The 6,024-nt window shown below is 40.1% G+C and overlaps 1 non-coding gene across 1 annotated transcript; it reads right to left on the minus strand.

The window, feature by feature from the left end:
• Positions 1-2,817: 2,817 nt before the first annotated feature.
• LOC141610406 (small nucleolar RNA R71) lies at positions 2,818-2,924 on the minus strand. Its single transcript, XR_012528316.1, has one exon. It is a non-coding gene; the product is annotated as a small nucleolar RNA R71 (small nucleolar RNA).
• Positions 2,925-6,024: the final 3,100 nt, after the last annotated feature.

The raw sequence follows: 6,024 nt of genomic DNA on the forward strand, positions 1-6,024 counted from the left end.
AACTTTAATTATATTTCTATTAAATTTGCATTTATAAGAAATTTGCACGGTTAAACAAAAAAATTTGCCAACGGAAGAACTATAAAAAAATTAGTATTAAGGTTTGTTATAATACTCTCATTCTCAACCGTTTACCTATATCTTTAAAATATGAAAAATCGTCAATCAACGATATCCAAAATTTAATTTATTTAAAAAATAACATTTTCTAAGTCGACAAGCTAAAACTATAAATTTGTATATCTATATATTTTTTTCAGATTACATATTTCTTTTATAAATTCACTCTAAGTCAAATGACCCCGTCTTCCTGCTACCAAATTGTAGGGAGGATGGAATAAGTCACAAAAAGACCGCATCTTATCCCTAGGGGATTAAGTCGATAAGACCCCCGTTGTAACAACCCGGATTATATAACAAAGAAAAAACGTATTATAAGAGAATAATCAAAGTATAACACTGATAAAGTGATATGTGTTTATATGGTCATAATTTTCCGTTCTTTTCTATGCATTTTGATCAGTTTTGAGACGGTTTTTATACCTATTACTTGCATTTTGTTTCACTATTTCTCGTTCTATGAATTTGTGTCTCATGTTGTAGGGTTTGAGACGGAAAGGAAGAAATGGGAGCAAGCTAGGTCGGTTTGAAATTTGCATAAGAAAGAAGAGGAGAAGAAGCTGAAGGCAATGTCCCAGCCGGTTGGCTGGCAGCCGGTTCACCAGCTGGGAATACCCTCATTGAGCCAAAGAAAAAGAAAAGGAAGAAAACTTACAGGAGACTCCCAGTCGGGTGGCCACCGGTAGCCGGCCCACCGGCCATGCATACCTGATGGTGTTTGAGAAATTAATTTTCGAAGAAGAAATACAGGGAGCTCCCAGCTGGGTAGGCCACCGGCAGCCCGACTGTACGCACCTAAGGACTCCAGAAATTGAAGAAATCTTCCAGGAAACTCCCAACCGGGCAGGCCACCGACGGCCGCCGGTCCACCGACTGGGACCCTTTCTCCGCATTTTCAACTCCTTTGTAATTTTTGATTTGATCTTCGTGTAACCTATAAATACCCCCTCCCTAATTTTATTTGGACACATTACCCTAGATAAAAAAAACTTAGTATTAAGCTTGTAGTATTCAATAGTTAAGACTTTAATCTTTCCACAATTAGTGCTAATTACTCAACAATTCTACTTAGTTCTTCCTTTGTTGAACATTTGGGTTGTAATTTGAAGAAAGGTGGAGACTCTTCTCCTATCTATTAATCCAAGTTTGCAACTTTATTTGAAGATTGGCATAATTCTCTTCCTAGTTTCAATTATTTGTCATTTGTTTACATATACAGACTTGCTTAATTAGTTTATCCTTGCAAACATGTTTCCTTCTACTTGTTTTACATCAAAATTTACATCTTTTGTGTTTGTTCTCATCAATATGTGTGAGTAGTGCCTCCCTAAGGTAAATGGGAGAACTTGTGTAGGTTCCATGGTTTGATTGTGGTCCTTGTCATAAAGGTTGAGTCTTTGGGTTGGTACCTTTGTTTTGTGCACACTATTTGCATGTTTAAGTGAGAGCTTGAACTTGTGTCAAAGTGGGTGTGTCTATTGCATGTTTGGGAGTGGTTAATAAGGAGAGATCTCGACCAACCCTAGACTAAGGACCGTCTTACACCGAGAGGTGGAGACCTACCTTCACCTTACCCTTAGACCAACCTTAGTTGTGACCATAATCGACCTTGACCTACCTTAGTCTTTTAATCTCTTGAGTTAGATCAATTTATTTCCTTACTTGTTAATTGCTTCTCTTGATTTAGTTGTAGCTTATCATTAGTCACCAATCAATTGCTTTTGGCTAGAATTAAACTAAAACAAGTTAGACCGTCTTAGAACCATAGATACCGTCCCTTGGGATTCGACCCTTGCAATATACAACGATCACTCATTCACTTGTGAGGTATAAATATAAGACAAAAAGTTTTTGGCGCCGTTGTCGGGGACGACATTCATTGGATAAGATAGTTTAATTAATTTCTAGGCTTAGTTCATTTGTGTGTTTGTTTTCTCCCTTTGTCTTAGTGCAAACCTTGCATTAAGACCATTTGATCTTTTGTTAAGTGCATGAATAGGTGCTATATCGGACCTCTCTTCCCTCTTGATCACGAGAACATTTCGGGTAAGAAGACGACAAGCTCTATCGGATATACGAATATAACTACCCTTTGTTAATCCGTCAACTACCCCCAATTTCACAATTGAGCCTCCAAATACAACGCCCTCTTCCTCCCATCTTCATCTACTCAACATCCCACCACGTAATTCACCAAATCCATCTCCCGAAAATTCACCTACCCATTCACAACACTCAAACCACACTCACAACACCGAGTCACCAAGGTCACCAAATACCCCAAATTCACCCATTTCACCAAGATATAACCTTGTGAACGATAACATGGTGGACCAACCCATGGGCTACTACAATAGGCTAGACCCTAACCGGTCTTGCTCGGCAATTAACTATGGTACCATTGCTCCCAACACCTTTGAGCTAAGGCACCAAGTAGCCTCTTTCATTTAACATGACGTTTTCCATGGGATAAAGAATGAGGATGCACATGGGCATCTTGTTATGTTCAAAGAGAAGGTGGGCACAATCAAACATAATGATGTCACCGAAGACTAAATTCTTCTCATGCTCTTCCCTTTCTCCTTGAACGACAATGGAAGGAAATGGCTGAATTCACATAAACCGGGTACATTCACAACTTGGGCCAGCCTCTCTAAGGCTTTCATCAACAAATTCTACCCACCCTCAAAAACCGCAAGGATAAGGCATGAAATTCAAACCTTCAAACAAAAAGACCTTGAGACCCTAAGTGAAGCTTGAGAGCGATTTTGGGACCTTCTTACCTCTTGCCCACACCATGGCATCCCCAAATGGATTACTACCCAAACATTCTTCCAAACCCTTGAGCCGAGGTTTAGGGACATGATTGTGGCGGCTTCCGGTGGAAAATTCGATGCTATGAATAGCGCGACTATCACGGAGATGATTTAAAACATCTCCGAGATGGAAAATAGTTATGGTACAAGAGAAAGCGAGGGAAAAGGTGAAGGGCCCACTAGAGCTGAGTTGGAAACAAAGCTTAAGTTGGATGAATTGTCAAAGAAGTTCGACAACTTAGGATTGGACAAGAGCAAATCCCAAGTTCACCAAGTCCAAGAGGAGTGACCAAGTCACTCTAGGGTGTACTATGTGCAAGAGTCAAGATCTCCTCCAAGAAACTACATCCAACAACTGATATGTGACAATTGTGGTGGTGTTGGTCATGTCCATGACATGTGTCCATCTTTCCAATAAGATGACCAATACCCACAAGAATGTTATGCTTTGAAAGGCCAACAACCAAGGTACTCTTATCAACGTCAAGAGACTTTTTACCGTGCTTTCCCGAATCAAGATCCGAGACTTTCATATGAGAGTCAACCTTTGGACCCTAAATATCAACCACAACCTAAGCCGGATCGTTTAAGGCAATACAACCAAAACCAATGTCAAGGTTCCGATTTTCAGAGATTTCCACAAAAAAACAACCAAACTTATGTTCCTCCACCCCTAAGGAACAACAATCGGAACAACAATTAAAATTTTCAACCTCAAGGCAACTTCCAAGGAAACCAAAAATTCCAAGGAAATCAAAATTACCAACCCCAAAATCAACCACCCCCTCTCATTGAACCACCAAATCCAAATGCTTCTATTGAACAAATGTTGAAAAACATGGACGCCAAGGCATTATAAAGAGAAGCCATTTCGGATCAACAATTCAATCTCCTAAGGTCCGACATTTCTAATGTCCAAGCACACCAAAGAACACTTAATTCTTACATGGCTAACTCTAACCAAGGAGCTTCTAATCCTCCAAAGGGATCACAATCTCTACCAATGCAAGGCTCACACCCTAAAGATGGACCACCTCAACACCAAAAAGCTCATGCGGTCACCTTGAGGGGTGGGAAAGAATTGGAAGACCCTTATAAGGATTATGATTACGATTCAAAGAGAAAAAGGGATGTTATGAGAGGAGGAGTTGAGAGTCCACCCTTATCACTAACAAGTAGAGGTGAGAACTCCAAGAAAGAGAAAGTAAGTGATCAACCCATGGATGATGAAAACTTTGTCTTGGAAGAAATTGAGGTTGACAAAGTGGGTAGTGAAGAGAAAGAAAAGGAAGCCAAAAAGATTGATGACACCAAGCAAGCCTCACCTTCTAACAAGGCTTATGTCCCTCCAATACCTTTTCCTAATAGAGATAGAGTAATGAACGAGGAGAAGAAATTCTCTAAGTTCTTGGATATATTGAAGAAACTTGAAGTTTCATTACTTTTCACCGAGGTAGTGATACAAATGCCACTCTACACCAAATTTCTCAAAGATGTATTGACAAAGAAAAGAGGAATCGGAGGATATGGGTTAGTTGCCTTGACGGAAGAATGTAGTACGGTATTGCTTAATCACATACCTAAGAAATTATAAGACCCGAGTAGCTTCTAAATAATCCCGTGTATGGTAGGCAATGTGAAACATTGAAAGAGCTTTGTGCGACTTGGGTGCAAGTGTTAGCATCCTACCTCTTCCCATTGCCAAGAAGCTTGGTCTCCAAAACATGATTCCCACTTCTATGACATTGAAATTTGTCGATCGATCGGTACAATATCCTAAGGGCGTTCTTGAAGATGTCCCAGTAAAAGTGGGGAATTTTTATATACCGGCGAATTTTGTGGTATTAGATATTCCGGAAGACCAACAAACTCCAATTAGTCTTAGTAGGCCATTCATGGCAACCGGAGGGGTAATGATTGATGTGAAAAATGGAAAGCTCTCCTTCAATGTGGGAGCAAATGTGGTTGAATTCTCTCCAACGAGGGCTATGTCTAAGTCAATGTTTGAGAGTTCTTATTCGATTGACATTATAGAAGAGGCGATTGGAGAAATAAGAGATGAATGCTCGGGGGAAGATAAAGAAGAAGACTATGAAGCTCTACCACCGCTTTCATGTGAAGATGAGGGTAAGAACCCTCCCAAGGTAGACCTTAAACCCTTACCCCCCTCCCTCTCTTGAATATGCTTTTCTTGATGATGCAAAAACCTTCACCGTTATTATCAATGCTAACCTAAAAGTAGAACAAAAATAAAAAAAATTGAAGTGTCCTTAGAACCAATAAAAAGGCAATTAGGTATAGCATTGACAATCTTGTGGGTATCGATCCTAGAGTGTGCATGCATCGCATTATACTAGAGGATGGATACACCCCCTCCGCTCTACCTATGGGGAGATTGAATCAGAATTTTAAGGAGGTGGTAAGGAAGGAAGTTGATAAATAGCTTGAAGCCGGAATTATATACTCCATCTAAGAAAGCGATTGGGTAAGCCCGGTTCAAATTGTCCCTAAAAAGGGCGGTATGACCGTGGCTGAGAATGAGGATGGTGAACTCATCTCCACCCGACCGGTTACGGGATGAAGAATGTGAATTGATTACCGAAAATTAAATTCCACCTCAATCAAAGATCACTTCCCTTTGCCTTTCATTGACCAAATGCTCGAGAGATTGACAAATTATGAGTATTTTTGCTTTCTTGACGGTTATTCCGGGTTTTTCCAAATCCCCATTCACCCAGATGACCAAGCAAAAACTACTTTCACTTGTCCTTATGGTGTCTTCGCATATCGGATAATGCCATTTGGACTTTGCAATGCTCCCGGGACATTTCAAAGAGCTATAATGTCGATTTTTTCGGACTATATTGAGAAGTCCGTGGAAGTGTATATTGATCAGAATGCCACTTTATGGTGTAAGAGGGAGTGGTTCTTGATCATGTCATTTCCAAAAGAGGGATCCAAGTTGACAAGGCCAAAGTTGAGGTGATTGAGAAACTTCCCCCACCCACCAATGTCAAGGGTGTGAGGAGTTTCTTGGGTCATGCGGGTTTTTATAGGAGATTTATAAAAGATTTTGCAAAAATTGCCA

Source organism: Silene latifolia, chromosome 10 (genome assembly GCF_048544455.1).
Source record: "Silene latifolia isolate original U9 population chromosome 10, ASM4854445v1, whole genome shotgun sequence".
Classification (NCBI taxonomy): Eukaryota; Viridiplantae; Streptophyta; class Magnoliopsida; order Caryophyllales; family Caryophyllaceae; genus Silene; species Silene latifolia.